The following is a 17,146-nucleotide window of genomic DNA, read 5'->3' as shown; positions in this document are numbered from 1 at the left end:
TATTGCTCAGAAGGGAGCAGTAAGGCAGACTGGGGTCCATAATAACAATGTCAAAGGTAGCCACTTGGGTCTGAATAACATTTGAGAAAGGATCATGCATCAAGCCATGTGGACAGGTATTTAACCCATAGAGGAGGGAAAAAGAGGCAACCGGAAGCCATGATTCTCTTTTTGTGATATTTGTGGGCTTCTCTTTAATATGTGTTTTTGTTTATTCACCCTTTAACATCTAAAACTAAAGGATTAATTAGCTAGACAAACTGAGTAACTGGTTTTTGGTGATTTACACAATTATATACACTCTTTAAAAATGGAAATGTTCAGGGCAGGCCATGGTGGCTCAGCAGGCAGAGAGACCCAGTTTCGATTCCTGGTGCCTGCCCATGCAAGAAAAAAAAAAAAGGAAATTTTCACCAAAGACTTCAATATCAGAACATTGTTTGATTATTTAATATCTTTTATTATATAATATATGATATATACCAAAGAGTATATAAAATATACCTGTAGATTTTAAAGAATAGTAACTAAGCACCTATATGATCAACAGCTTAAGAATAATTCCTTAAATTAACTTTTATGAGAATTTCAGGTTTTGTCTCCAGTTGAGCATCCACAAAATAGTGACTGTTTAAATAGGCAGGTATATTCAAATTCTCAGGCTTGATAATTTGCACTGAAGAGTACTTCTTTCTGAAATTGATCATTAATTACTATAGAGTTAGGAGTATATATATTTTTTCAAATATAGAAAAATACCTGTGACTTGGAAGAATAAAACCTTGTAATTTTGAAACGGTAAAATATGACTGGAACCTACAGTTCTATTAGATTAATTTTTTAACTCAGGAACAGAACATGATACATTCACTTGAAAAATACCTAAGATTTTACTGTGCAATAAATACCTTAACTGAGTAAAGAAGTCTCAGATAGATATTAATTTCTTCTTTAATTCTCTGAAATTTGAGTTGGGTATAAGGTAGCATTTCTGGAAAAGTATCTGTATTAGTTATCTATTGCCGTGTAACACATTATCCCCAACCCTAGTGGCTTACAGGAATAATAGTACATTTCATAGTTTCTATGAGTAAAGAATCTGGACATGGCTCAGTTGGGTCCTCTGGTTCGGCAGGGGATACTGTCTCTAAATTCCAAGGCTGATTGCTGTACGAATATCCTTGAAAAGATAGGAACAAAAACTGTCAGTGCTCCATTCACGAGACATGCAGAACCAACTGAGGTCCAGGAAAAAATTGTTTCCCAACATTTACCTCTGGGAATCTTCATTTCTCCGTTCATTCTTTTTTTTTTCTTTCATTTTTTTCCAAGAATAGTTTGAGCACCTAGCTAGGTTGTAGATACATAAAATGTACCTTATATATGACTTCTTTTTTTAAAAAATTAATTAATAATTAATTTTTTAAATACAAAAAAACAACAAATAAACACAAACATTCCTATTTTGATCATTGTGTTCTACTATATATGTATGTACTATATGTATATATATGTACTATATATACTGGTTATATATGTCAGTAATTCACAATATCATCACATAGTTGCATATTCATCATCGTGATCATTTCTTAGAACATTTGCATCAATTCAGAAAAAGAAATAAAAAGACAACAGAAAAAGAAATAAAATGAAAACAGAAAAAATATATATATATACATACCATACCCCTTACCCCTCGCTTTCATTGATCACTAGCATTTCAAACTAAATTTATTTTAACATTTGTTCCCCCATTATTTATTTTTATTCCACATGTTCTACTCGTCTGTTGACAAGGTAGATAAAAGGAGCATCAGACACAAGGTTTTCACAATCACACAGTATGGCTTCTTTTTTAAACAGTGTGCTTGTATTACTTTTATAAACAGTCCAAATGTTAGCATTGCTTATTGTTGAATGGTCTGATTATTAATTATTCTTATATTTTCGTCATTACACTTCTCTGTGTTTCCATATTTTCTTCAATTAGCATGCCTGCCATTTACAATGCTTAAATATATTTAAACAGAGAGAAATACACATTTCAAGTCTAGGAGGTATTGTCTTTTCTGAAGAACATGGACTAGAGCAGGCGGCCCTTGTATAGGCCTGTCTGGTCCATCGTCGTACGTTTCAGCATATGAGGGTTTAATCCTCTCAGCTCAGGTCGTATAATTTTTCCCTAAAAGAGATTTTCATATTGAAAAGTTGTGTCCAGTCCATCACACCAATATTCTAATATCACCTTGCTCTTTGTATTTATAGGCAATTATCAGAGTGAGATATTGTTATAATAGACGATTTGTAAATCAGATAACTAATCTTTCAATTGATATTTTAAACATGCAATCATATGAGTATATTAGAAATAACATTATTACTAATATGCTACTACTTTGTGTATTTGGGTTTTGCTCATAAATATCATCTCACTACTGCTTGGAAGTTGATACAGAGCAAATGTGATCATATTTCAGTGGTGAAGAAAGTTGATACCAAAATATAAAATAGCTTTCGTATTGAGTCAACACAGAAGGGAAGTGATGAAATATGTCTGAAGAGTGCTCTCATCCAATCTGCTACTTTAACCTCTAGCAGCCCAAAGAAAGGGTGAATTTGAAGCTTTGTTCAGCTTAAAAACCTGTTCAAATTCAACAGAGTTGAGGGTATAAGCTAAGGAAAGTAGGACTGTTCTGAACCATGGTTGAAGCAGGCAGAAATGTTAAGCTTATAGCTATTGCTCTTAAGTACTTTACATCTTCAAGAAGCTAGAAAAATCCTCTGAGACTTTTAAATTAAAGTCCTTTAATAAGGAAAAATATGGATTTCAAACAATTCAATCCAATTGGCAAAGTTAAAGAAGATAAAAAACATTTCTCTTCAGAAACTTTTGCTGAAAGCACAATCTAGTTTATGCTTTCTATAAAAAAAAACTTGGGAGTCAGTCACATCTGTGAACACTGGACAAGTTAGTACATAAAACCTCAAATATGTGCAGACTAGCACATCTCATCTGTACAACAGGGAAAGAGAGTGAAGCATTCTGGCCATCTGAAATCACTGCTTTTTAGCAGTCGTAGTAGTTGCAGATGTTTCAGACAATAACTTGAAATATGCAAGAGTTAAGTGAACTGTTAATTAAAACACCTATATTTGATTACTCCAGATATACCACATCAGGGTAAAGTAGCTACTTTCAAGAGCCGCTTTAGATTATAAGATTAAGTTAAATTATAATCGTTGAGATTTCTGTACATTTTTAAATTAATAGGGTTAAAATATCTGGGAAGCATTATGATGCTGTATTAGGAAACCACATCCACCCTCTTGGTAGTCAATCCTGCTTAGCCTCAAAAAAGGAGCAGAATAAGGGTTATGGTGTATATGGTTTTTTTTTCTGTTGTCTTTTTATTTCTTTTTCTGAATTGATGCAATTGTTCTAAGAAATGATCATGATGATGAATATGCAACTATGTGATGATATTGTGAATTACTGATTATATATGTATATATATATAATATGTATATATGTTTATACACATAATATATGTAGAATGGAATGATCACATATTAAGAATGCTTGTGTTTCTTTCCTGTAATTTTTTTAATTAATAAAAAAATTTTTTAAAAATTATGCCTAAAAAAAAAAAAGGAGCAGAAGATGCTTTGTTCTTAGACAATATGTGGAGGATGATAACAGATCCCTAGCCTGTTGGCACCCTTACATAGTAACATTTTTGCTGTGCTTTTCTTTTTATCAGAGGCAACCCTCTGGGCATATTTCATCCATTTCACAGGGGGGATTAAGACAGCTCTTAGGTGATCAGGATTCAAGAAGCTTACCAGAGAGGTTGCTGCATTACAATTCCTTTTCAGTTGCACCTAACTTAATATGAAAACCATGTGTTTGAAAATGTTCCATGCTCCTTGTCAGCCCAAAGGTGATTATTTCTCTGTTTGGAAAATGTGAGCTAACGCAACTGAAGTGATTTTTAATTTCAATACTCCCAGGGGAAAATATATTTCTTATTTCACTTTGAAAGTTTTCTTTTAAAAATAATTTAATCTAAGTTGCCTTCTCTGTTCTGTCATTCTGCAACTTGTACTGGAAAGTGATACTACTTATTTTGGGCTTCATTAGAATAACAACTAGCCACTTGAAAATTGTTTTATGCTCAGTTTCTCCCATACTGATAAATAAATTTCTCATATTATAGAACATTACAGTGAAAGGCTGGGTTTTCAAAATGTTGTCAGTCTTAGAATCTAAGTGATTAAAATATTTTTTTTCACGTTTTCTAAAAACCTTTGAGGTATTACCTAAGTTGCTTAATTATTAGCCAGTGCTACACCACATCTTGGCAAAGTTTCATGTGCTCTCATTTCTCAGATTCTTCCTTTTCAGGCTTTTTTTTTCATTCCTACTTTTTTTTTTTTTAGCTTCCTCCATCTTGCAAAATGATTTAAAAAAAATTAAATGGGCTCATGTAATATTTGGGCTCTCCATTTACTAGGGAATTAAGATTTATGGTATGACTTCCGCTATCAGTCAGGATGGTATAATCAGGAACAGAATTAATCTCCTGCCTAAAACAATAAAAAAAACTGGACAAAATTTATGAAGCAATAGTTTCTAGATATCATATAGCAGGTAGTGCAGGACAGTGATTCTCAGAGAAGGACCTAAAAAGGGTGTGTTTTACTTTACTAATGCTGCCAGAAAGCAATATACCAGAAATGGAACAGCTTTTAAAAAGGGAATTTAATAAGTTACGAGTTTACATTCTATGACTGTGAAAATGTCCAAATTAAGGCACCAACAAGAAATTACTTTCACTAAGGAAGGCTAATTCTGTCCAGAATACCTCTGTCAGCTGGGAAGGCACATGGCGACATTTACTAGATCTTTCTCCCAACTTCTCATTTCATAAGGTCTCCCAAGGAGGATTTTTCCTTCTGCATCTCCAAAGGTCTATGTTTGGGCACTGCCTGTGTCCAGGCATCTGCCCTCTCTGTCAGCACTCCAAACATCTCCAAACATCTGTGTCTCTGTCAGCTCTGAAGCAATTGTTCTCCAAGCGTCTGCATCTGAGATTTCTTCTAAATGTTTCCCCTTTTAAAGGACTCCAGTAAACTAATCAAGACCCACCTTGAATAGGGAGAGTCACATCTCCGTCCATCTAACCAAAAGGCCACACCCACAATTGGGCACGCCACATTATCCTGGAGATAATCTAATCAAAAGTGTTTCCACCCTACAATACTGAATCAGGATTAAAGGACATGGCTTTTCTGGGGTACACAACACTTTCAAAGTAGCACAAGGTGAGTCCCTGTGATTGCCCTGGCTGCAGGAGATTTTCCAGGCAGCAGCACAGTGGAAAGGAACTCAAACAGAACTTGGCTATTTTTCTAAATGAGGCAATGGTTTGAAAACCTGGAAGGCAAAGGGAACAGAATTTGTAGGGTGAAAACCAGAGGAGAAAGCTGCACAAAAGAAGAGAAAGAGGACTCCCCTTGAGTCTTCAGCTGAGTACTGATCAGTACACATACGTGAGAAAACTATCCAAACTGGAGAAAGAAAGAGCCATTGAAAAAGAGTAAACCGAATAAAACTTGGAGTGACACAGGGCAAGGAATAGTGTTTGTTCCATCCAGACAGAGTAGAAAGATGTCCTAAGATGTAGGGCATTGAGTAGACTACTCAGAAACAACTCAGTATTTGGGCCAAACAATCTCTAGGAGGCTGCTCTGGATCCTCCTAACAAATCTTCAAAGTAAGCCTTGAAAAGATTAAACTGCTTCCAAGTAATGTAAATATATCTCAGAAGAAAGCCCAAAACTATTTAAAATGATACAAAAACTCCAGCACAAAACATATAGCTAACATCATACTTAAGAGGCCAAAGACAAAGCTTTTCACCCAATTTTGGAGACAGGCAAGGATGTTTGTTTGTTTCCTTCACTGAATATACTGGAATTGGCATAATTTAGAATACAGTTCTTTGCTTTCTGAAAATCAAGCATATACTTGTTAAACTAAGAACAGGTAGTTGTCACACTTTATGTTTTAACAATATAAACAATGTTTGCTGTGCTAAATACCCAAATGTTAAAAGGATAATGCCAGAGATATTGTTTACAACCTCAGGCATTTTTTTTCTATCTCATTAACCATACAATGTACAATTCACCCATTTAAAGTGTACAATACAATGTTTTTTTTGTAAACTCACAGAGGTGTGCAAATGTCACCATAATCTAATTTTAGAAAATTTTCATCATCCCCCCCAAAAAAGAAAATCTGTTAGCAGCAACAATGTATTTTATGTACATGCCTATCCTGAACATTTCATATAAATGGAGTCATATAACGTGATCTTTTGTGACTGGTTTCTCTCATTTAGCATAAAAAAATTTTTCGAGATTCATCCATGTCGTAGCATATATCAGTATGTCATTTCTTTTTATTCTGAATAATGTTACATTTTATGGATATACCACGTTTTGTTTATCTATACTTCAGTTGATGAAGATTTGCTCCCCAACTTCCCCACCCCACATTTTGGCTATTATGAGTAATGTGCTATGAACATTCATACACAACTTTTTGTGTGGATGTATGATTTCATTTCTCTTGAGTGTGTACCTAGGACTGGAATTGTGGTAACTCTATGTTTAACATTTTGAGGAACTGCCAAGCCATTTTCCAAAACACTGGCACCATTTTACATTACTGTTAGCAATGTATGAAAGTTCTAATCTGTCAACATCAACTTAAAAGATTTTTCAAGCTTCATTTTTATTTTGTAGGTTATGAGTCCCATGCTGCCAGAGTATAGATTTGGTTTAAGGAAGTTGCTTTTTTCAAGCTCTAAATATAATTTTCCTTTCTCTAAGAGAATGTAGTTAGGCTAGCTGATTCTAAGCTATCTTCTGACTCTAAAGTCTGTATACCTCTGAATTCTTCAACTTCAGACAGAAAGAAAGAATGGCTCTTATGTGCACCTTGCAGTTTGACCTAAATAATAATGCTACTTGGCAAGAAAATAAGCAAAGATGGAGTCCAAAAACAGTGTCACTGAGTCATAATTTAGGCAAATCATTTACAGTCCCTGTTAGTTGCCCTTTCCTACCTGTAAACAAAAAAGTTGGCATGTTTTCTGTTTCTTCAGTTGCTTTTGAAAAGTTCAAGTATTATTTTATAGTGGATGGACAATTTAGTCAAAGAAAATGAGAGGAAAGAAACTGAAACCTTTCTATATAGGCAGATAAATCCCTGATAAATCCCAGACTGATGCCCCAATAAATTCCAGAGAGATTTGAACAGTGAATAAAAAAGTATTTGCAAAGTCCCCTTGGGCAAGAAAGGGGGGAAAATTCAACTTCCCCATTTGGAGAACGCCTGATATTCTCACAAGCAGTGGGGACAACCAAATCAATAGGCTGAGCCCTCAATCTTGGGGTTTGTTCCTGTGAAACTTATCCCTGCAAAGGATAGGCTAAGCCTACTTAAAATTAGGCCCAAGAGTCACCCCCAGAGAACCTCTTTTGTTGCTCAGATATGGCCTAGCTCTCAGCCAACACAACAAGCAAACTCACCACCCTTCCCTTGTCTACGTGGGACATGACTCCAGAGGTGTAACCCTCCCTGGCAATGTGGGACAGAAATCATAGAATGAGCTGGGACTCAGTATCAAAGGATTGAGAAAGCCTTCTTGACCAAAAGGGGGAAGAGAGAAATGAGACAAAATAAAATGTCAGTGGCTAAGAGATTTCAAACAGAGTTGAGAGGTTATCCTGGAGATTATTCTTATGCATTATATAGATATCCCCTTTTTAGTTTAAGGTGTATTACAGAGGCTAGAGGGAACTGCCTAAAACTGTAGAACTGTGTTCCAGTAGCCATGTTTCTTAAAGATGATTGTATAATGATACGGCTTTTGTAATGTGACTGTATGATTGTGAAAATCTTGTGTCTGATGTTCCTTTTATCTATGGTATGGACAGATGAGTAAAACATATGGATTAAAACTAAATAAATAATAGGGGGAACAAATGTTAAAATTACAATATATATATATTGGGAAAAAAAAGAAATGGAAAACTTTCTATATAGTTAACTTTCAAAGTAAAAACAGAATCACATTAATAACTTCTACCTAGGATACTAAATTAATAGTATTAATGCCAATTATAATAGTAGAGCCATGTTGTACCTTTCTTTTATTCCAAAGCCATAAACTTTGAACTATTACCTAGTTGTCACTTTTTCTTTTGCCTCAAGCACCCAACAGATTTATAAAGCCCAGCTGTAGCCCAGAAGTTTGACAATTATCCAAGCAACTCTCACACTGATGAGCAATCCAAAGACAAAATGAGGATTTTCTTTATTAGAATCTGTTGATTTTGTAGTTAATAAGCCATGAAATTTAAAATACAGAGGCAGCATAACAAAAGAGCATAAGATAGAAATGGGCTTGAATCCTGGCTCTGCCATTTACTAGAAATTTTGCAACATTCCTCACCTCCACTAAAACTGTTTCTTCTTGTATGAATTGAGATTAATAGCTTCTACTTCCCTGCATTATTATTAAGATCAAAAGCTGTGTTGAAATGTTAAAATAAATTGAGTAGATTAAAAAAAAAAAAAAGCTAATGTGTCTAGTACAAAAGTATATCAATAAATGTTAGGTGTTTTTCCCCCTGAAATTCTTCCTTGAGGGCTCAGGATTTAAAGATATGTCACCTTCCCGGCCTGGGAGTCTGTCTCTGATTTAGGCCAGTATGGAAGCATTTTAACAGAGTTTGCTTATGAACTGATTCCATGGTCTGTCATCTTTTTCTGTATTTAGATTCAGCTGAGATTTTTCATACTTTATTTTTCTTTTAGTCTCCAAGATTACATTTTAATTAATACATATTCAGTTTATTCATAGGAAGTTATGTAGGACATATTTTTCACTTCCCATCTCCAGCAAAGAAAGTGGAAATTTGAGAAGGCCGAGAAGTTCTAGAGAACTAAACCAAGTGAAGCTGGCAAAGAGCAGCACAACTTTGAATGGTCTTGGAAATGAGTATGAACTTTTCAGAAAAAGAGATTAAAAACCATTCTAGTTTGTTTCTATATGGTTTTCCATGTCTGTATTTCCAAGTGTATATCTGCCATCCAGTTAATGCATATAATACTCCTATGAAACTTACGGTTAGCAAACATTAGTTAACTTATCATTTTATGGGTGCAGAAATTGTGGCCTAAAGTGGCTAAGTTATTTAAGACATTTGGACAAGTCTAGGGCAGTTAGTAGCAACCCAAGTTCCAAGGCCTGTTTAACTAATAGAGTATCCAGGGAATGGATTCCTCTAAAGTAGAAAATGTTATTACATCAACATGTCCCCAGTGAAATCCCTAAACTCTCTTTTCAGCCAGATTTTTGTTTATATATTTGAAAAAGGTTTGGAACTTTATTTTATTCACCACCCAAATCCTTCTCTTCAATGCTAATATCCCTGCTTATCTTGCATGTGTGCGTGCATGTTTCACCCTTGAAAGATTCCTGTTCATGCTATTGTCTTAATTTTTGCATTTCTCTGGCAATGTACTTAATATTTATCTATTTTTAATGTTACTGTTACAAGACTCCATTCAGCAGATTTCTTGCTATCATCTTTTTTTGGGGGGGTAGAGGTGGGGGGTGGTGCATAGGCTTGGAATTGAACCCAGGTTTACCACTGAACCCTTTGCTATTACCTTTTTTTTTACTGTGAAATATAACATATTAAAAAAAAAATTTCCAAGCATATTTTAACAAGTAGTTATAGAATAGATTTTAAGTTTGGTTTGGCTTACAGTCCACAATTTTTCATTTTTTCTTCTAGCCTGCTCCAAAGACACTGGAGACCAACAGAGATATCAATATAATGATTCAGCACTCATACTCATTTGTTAAATCCCATCTTTTCTGTTATACTCCTCTTTAAATTACATAAATACATAAAAGCAATAAATTTCACAGTACATTGCAACAATTAGTTGTAGAACAGATTTTAGAGTTTGGTGTGGGGTACAATTCCACTATTTTAGGTTTTTACTTCTAGCTGCTCTAAAGCACTGAAGGCTAAAAGAAATATCAATATAATGATTCAGCAATCATACTCATTTGTTAAACCCAAACTTTTTTGTACAACTCCACCATCACCTTTGATCTTTCTCCCACTCTTTAGAGGTATTTGGGCCATACCCATTCTAGCTTCTTCATGTTGGAAGGGACTGTCAATAATATGGGCTAAGAAGATGGAACTGGTTGATGTTCTGAAAGGGCTGGGCCCTCTGCATTTCACAACTTATCTGGTTGCTATTATCTTTTGACAATATATTTGCCTTAATGCCTTGCTGATTTTCTCACATCTTTTCATTAGTGTAATTTTTAAAAACTCTTTCCTCATCTGAATTTATTTATGTACTCCACAAGAAAGTGTGAGCCTTCATAAATATCTCCTGAGTCTTTCCCTTTGCCCCCAATCTTCAGTGCCACTGCCTTAGTTCATTACTACTAGGTTCACTGGATCACCACAGTAGCTTCCTGACTTATCCCCTTCCCTCTACTTTTTCTTCTTTAATTCATCTTAAATTATGTCTTTAGAATAATGTTTATATAATTTTGCTCTGACATTATCAAAATCTTTCAATAGCTTGCCCTGACTCTCAGGATAAAATGCTTGGCATGCTATGACTTTCTTTATTCAGTATTCATCCATTTTACCAACGTCATAGTCCTACCCTGAACTCGAGTCATACTAAAATGCTTCCTACCCACCATGCCTCTCCCAAGAACTCATTTCCCCACCTTGTATCATAATTAGACTCATGTGTCCTCCTCCCCCTATTTGGACCATGAGTTCCTTCAGGGCGAAGCCAAGTGTTCCATCTTTGTACCTTCCAAGCATGGCAGAGTGCTGTATATACAGTAGGAGCATAATAAATGTTTGCATAATTAATAGTTGAATGGCTTTGGCATTCACCATCAACAGAAAATATCTTATAATGTTTACTGATGAAGTTTCATGAAATTTTGTGATATTAAGCTGTGATATCCCAAAATGGGATATGGTTGGGACCTTAAAGACATATGTATTAATAAAGGGGTTTGAGGGTTGAATGAGGGAAAGAGATGACAAAACTTAGAGAAGCCCAGTGAATTTTAGTAATTTTAAAGGAACACTGGCAGAAAAATGTTAGAGAATCATTGTTCTGAGCAAACAATCATCTTTTTTTTCTTTTTAAGTGTATATAAAAATTTTCTATGTAAGTCTGTAACAGGCTAGGCTTTTTCTCCCCCAGAGTAAAATGATGCAATGTTTTGGTAAAAGATACAGAAGATGCAGTCTTATCTACAAGATAAAATATTCTGAGCACTCTTCCAATGGGTTCAGGAGGTAATCATCTACTACTTACAGCAAACTCAGATCCCAAGTTATTTATTATCTTCACAAAATGATACTATACTTAATACTCAAATAGAAGAAGCAACATTTTCTGCTACCCAAATCTTATTGCAAACTTTGTATTTTATGCATTATTTTTCTTTAAACCCACTTCTCTATAAATAAAAAAATCATCTACATTAACCTATAGGTATTTAAGTATGTGACCCTCTCCCCACCACATGCAAAAAAATCTAGTGGGGAGATAAAACTAGAAAACTCTTAAAAGGCAATAGGGAAATATCTTCCAAGATAACCAGAAATATCTTAGGCAGTTGATTCTCAGACTTTACATGGAAAGCATGAGCAACAAAAGAAAAAGTAGATAAATAGGATTTCATTAAAATTAAGAACTTTTGTACATCAAAGGACATTATCATAAAAGTGAAAAGACCATTTACAGAATGGGATAAAATATTTGGAAACCACATACATAATAAGTTTTTAAAATCCAGAATATATAAAAAACTTGTACAACTCAACAACAAAAAGACAACCTGATTAGAAAATAGGCAAATTACTTGGACAGACATTTCTCCAGAGAAGATATACAAATAGCCAATAAGCATATGAAAAAGATGCTCAACATCATTAGACATTGGGGAAATGCAAATCGAAACCACAAGGAGATACCACCTCAAACCCTCTAGAATGGTTATTAGAAATTGGAAAATAAATACTGGTGAGGATGTGGAGAAATAGAAACCTTAGAACATTACTGGTGGGAATGTAGAATGGTGCAGCCACTATGGAAAATAGTTTGGTGGTTCATGAAAAAGCTAAATAGAAAAGTACCATATAACCCGGCAATCCCACCTCTAGTTATATACTGAAAGGAATTGAAAATAGGGGCTCAGATATGTTGTACAACCAATGTTCATAGCAGCATTACTCACAATAGCCAAAAGGTTTGGAGGCAACCCATATTATCCATCAGCAAACGAATGGATAAACAAAATGTAGTATATACATACAATGGAATATTACTTAGTCCTAATAAAGCAATGAAGTTCTGATACATGCTACTACATGGATGAACTTTGAAGACATCATGCTGAATCAGACACAAAGGGATAGATAACGCATGATTCCACTTATATGAAATAACTAGAATATGCTAATTGTGAGGGACAAAAAAAAATAGAGTGCAGGTTACCAGAGGCAGGGTGGTGGACAGGAGAAATGGGCAGTTAATACATGATGGGTATAAGGTTTCTGTTTGGGATGATGGGAAAGTTGTGGTAGTGTGTGGTGGTGAGGAGAGTGCAACAGTGTGAATGTGATTAATCTCCCTGAATGGTATGCTTGCGAATAGTTGAGTTGGAAAACTTTATGCTTTATATGTTTCTATAATTAAAGAAAAAAAAATGAGTGACTGAAAAAACAAGGGCAATTTAATGCAATACATGATCCTGGACTGGATCAAATAATGGAGGATAAAAGAACCAAAAAAACATAATTGGGACATATGAAACAAAGACTGTAAGCTTTATATCAATGTTAAATTTCTTGAACTTGGTAACTGTACTTAAAGTGTTTATATAAGTGAACATCCGCATCCTTAGGAAATGTACATGGAAGATTAAGTATTTAAGGAATGTGATGGATATAATCTACTCTTAACAATTTAGAAAACAAACAGACAGACAGACAGATAGATGGATGGATGGACGGATAGAAAGAACAATACTGCCCATATAGAAAATGTTAGAAGCTGGTAGAGATGGGTATCCAGGAGACAGTTATGTTGGCATGCTGTATCTGGGCTTTGTGTCCTTTCTGTAACTGTCCTGTAAGTCTGAAATTATTTCAAAATAAAAAATTTTAAAAAAGGATGCAGATAAAAAATCTTATTGCAGTACTTCTGTTTAAAGGGTGCTGATTGATTAAGTATGTCAAGATACAAGTATCTTGAGACATGTTGCAAAGGATATTCTTTGTAACATGTGTCAAGTAGCAGAAAGCTGGTAAAAAACTAAATTTCTATCAATAGGAGACTAAATTATGATACATCCATGCAATGGAATACCAAATAGGCATTAAAAAGGATGAAGAAGATCATCCTTTTTTTGTAGTATGTTGCTACAGAAAGAACACTGTGCTGTTCACTGCTATTAATTCTAGACAAAATAATCTGGCAAAGAAAAAAGAAATAGAGGGAGATACACTGAAATAGTAATTGAGAAGACTATAATTAGGATGAAGTAAAAGTTAGTGATATGAAAAAATATCTTTCTCTGCTTCCCACAATGTGGGTACAAAATGGAAAACAAGTTTTAAAATTAAATGGCTACTTATTTATGAATCAGTAAAATATTATTTTATTTAATTAAAAAATACCCCTAAAGAGTGGGAGAAAGATCAAAGGTGATAGTGGAGTTATACAGAGAAGGTAGGGTTTAACAAATGAGTATGAGTGCTGAATCATTATTTTAATATTTCTTTTAGTCTCCAGAACCTTAGAGCAGCTAGAAGTTAAAACCTAAAATTGTGGAATTGTAACCCATACCAAACTCTGAAATTTATTCTACAACTAATTGTTGCAATATACTTTGAAATGTATTGCTTTTTTGTAGATGTTATTTTTCACACACACACACAAAGAACAAAGAGAACGAGGAGTATAACAGACAAGATAGAATTAAACGAATGAGTTATGATTGCTGAATCATTATATTGATATTCCTGTTGGTCTCCAGTGCCTTGGAGCAGCTAGAAGAAAAAATGAAAAATGGTGGAACTATAAGACATACCAAACTTTAAAAATCTGTTCTATAACTACTTGTTAAAATGTACTTGGAAATTTATTGGTTTTTTGTATATATGTTATATTTAACAATGAAAAAACAGATTAAAAATAATGTTGCTGAAGGTATGTATAATTGTATTATATTTGTGTTAAAATAAACACACATTATATCTTAATTGATACATAAGTAACTTATGTAAAGAATACCCTTAAAGACATGACATCCAGGAGTGAAAGTCTCCCTGGCAATGTGGGAGGTGACTCCCAGGGATGAATCTGGCCCTGGCACCATGGGATCAACAATTCCATCCTGGCCAAAAAGGGGAAAAGAAGTATCAGTGGCTAGAAGAGTTCAAATAGAGTTGAGAGGCTACTCTGGAGGTCACTCTTACCCAAACTTCAGTTAGACATTGCTACCTATCATAACTTGCCAACCCCCAACCAAAACCATTCCAGCCAATCCTGAAGAACACCTAGGGCAATATAAAAAGATTCTACAAAGCTTCCATGCACTAGGGTAATGTTCCAGAAACCTACAACCTCCAGATGGGTCCCTGGACCAGATAAGTCCTGAAATGCAGACGGGCCAGCCTTTCCAAAACATCAGTTAGTTCCATCTCCCTACCCCATATTATTGACAACTCCTTCCAACATGAAAAAATACTCCAAATACTCCTAAAGAGAGGGATACAAATATCAAAGGTGCTGGTGGAGTTACACAGAGAAGGTAGGTTTTAACAAATGAATATGATAATAATAATAATAATACCTATCCAATCAGCTCGAGGTCTTAAAAAAAAAAAGCCAGAACTGAGGTTCTCAGAGATTAGAAAGAATTTCTAACTCAGCTTTAAGTCACCAATTTTCCCTGGGGAATTTGGACTCAACTTCAGCATCACCCTTATTGCAGATTTCCAGTTGGTGGTCTGCCCTGTGGAGTTGGGACTTATTAACCCCACAATTGCATCAGCCAATCTGCTTTAAGAATCTGTTGGTTCTGTTTCTCTAGAGAACCCTGACAGACTTACACATACATATACACGTACAGATACATTTAAATATATATATACACACAAATGTATAAGGATATTTTATTAAGATTTTATTCTAATTTATAAGCAAACTTTTTTTTATATATATATACATGGGCAGGCACCGGGAATCGAACCCGGGTCCTCTGGCACGGCAGGCAAGCGTTCTTGCCTGCTGAGCCACAGTGGCCCGCCCTATGGGCAAACTTTGAGTACTGGATAAAGGACATAAAAACATCACAGAAGAGGGAATAAAAATGTTAAGGCATGCCTAACGGTTCATCTCTGTCAAAGATAGATATATCAAAGTAGTATTTAAAAATATTTGCCAGTATTTTTAATACTTGTGAAATGTATATACAATAGTTAAGAACACATATTTATACTTTCAAGGATAATTGTGAACTGCTTGTTCAAGTTTTTGTTGGTGCCTTCATAATTTTACAAAGTAATACCTGCCAAGAACTTTTTAAATGTCCAAAATACTTGACCCACTAATTATATTTTTGGGAATCTATCCTAAGGAAATAATTCTAAATATGAAAAAATCTGTTTGAGAAAGGATGAATATGCAACTAGGTGATGATATTGTGAATTACTGATTATATGTTTTAATGTTTTATTTAGTTTGTTAAATTTCTTTTAATAAATAAATAAATAAATAAAAATCTGTTAGAGACTTATTCATTAATTCCTGTGACTGTGAACCCATTGTAAGTAGGAACTTTTGATGAGGTTACTTCAGTTAAGGAGTAGCCCAGCTCAATCAAGATAGGTCTTAACCCTATCACTGGAAGCCTTTATAAGCAGAATGAAACTCAGAGAAAAAAAAAGCCAGAGGGAGTAACCAGAAGCTGAACATCAAGAGAACCCAGAAGAGAAGGGAGAGACCAGCAGATGCCACTATGTGCCTTCATGTGACAAACTAAGGACCAAGGATAGGTAGCAGCCAGCCCCAGAATGCCAATCTTCAGGGAGGAAGCAATGCCTTGATGATGCCTTAATTTGGATGTTCTCTTTGCCACAATCCCATGAGCAAATAAATTCCCATTGTTTAAGCCAAACCATTGCATGGCATTTGCTTAAGCAGCCTAGGAAACTAAAATTCTATTATTTAAATGTTGCCATTTTATTTTGTTTTGATTTGATTTTTTAAAACCCAGGGCCTAGAAAATGCATTGGGGAAAAACTCACAAAAAAATTGACAGAGGTTGTTTTGGGGTGATGAAACTATGGTGAATTTTTTTCTTTTATTCTTTCAAGGATGAGTACAATTTTTATAACTAAATTAATATTAACATATTAAAGATTCACAGTCATTCAAAATATGTCAAATATTTATGCACAAACATATTTAGCATTATTATTACCTATGAATACCACCTATAGCCTGTGCTCTTGATTACATTTCTCTAAGGATAGCTGAATAATTATTTTTTATTTTACAGATGGTAAAGCTGAGGGACTGAGTTAACTGATCTACAAATACACTTCTCCCACCTCAGTCCAGGATACTGCTGGTGTTCCGTCCTGTCTTGCCCAGGGAAAACACCATTCTAGAATGGGGGTAGTGGCCTTCAGCCACTACCATAGACGCAAACTTTGCCTTAGAGGCTCATGGTTCTGAAGGTAGTCAAACAAACACTAGGATAATTGGGAGTCAGAGTTTAGAAACATACTGTTACCTAAGAAAAGGCACAACACAGAGTGAACTTCAGTTGGGTGCTATATGTTTGTAATTATGTGCAATATTGCTAATAAGATCATTTTTTGATGGCTATATTTGTATATTATATAATACTCTCAATATACGCTATTAGTATTGTTTGTTGTGTTTGAAATTTAATTGCCTAAATACACATTATAATAAACTAATAAA

General features: G+C 34.6%; 1 long non-coding RNA gene across 1 annotated transcript in view; it reads left to right on the top strand.

Moving 5' to 3' along the window:
• Positions 1–17,146, top strand: part of LOC143655650 (uncharacterized) — a 31,536-nt gene extending 14,390 nt beyond the window's left edge. Inside the window, exons 3-4 of the long non-coding RNA XR_013162204.1 lie at positions 2,481–2,613; positions 16,716–17,146. This is a non-coding gene — a long non-coding RNA (uncharacterized LOC143655650). The remainder of the gene's footprint in view (positions 1–2,480; positions 2,614–16,715) is intronic.

The sequence above is a fragment of the Tamandua tetradactyla genome, chromosome 14, assembly GCF_023851605.1.
Source record: "Tamandua tetradactyla isolate mTamTet1 chromosome 14, mTamTet1.pri, whole genome shotgun sequence".
NCBI lineage: Eukaryota > Metazoa > Chordata > Mammalia > Pilosa > Myrmecophagidae > Tamandua > Tamandua tetradactyla.
This window is presented reverse-complemented; position numbering and strand designations above follow the sequence as displayed.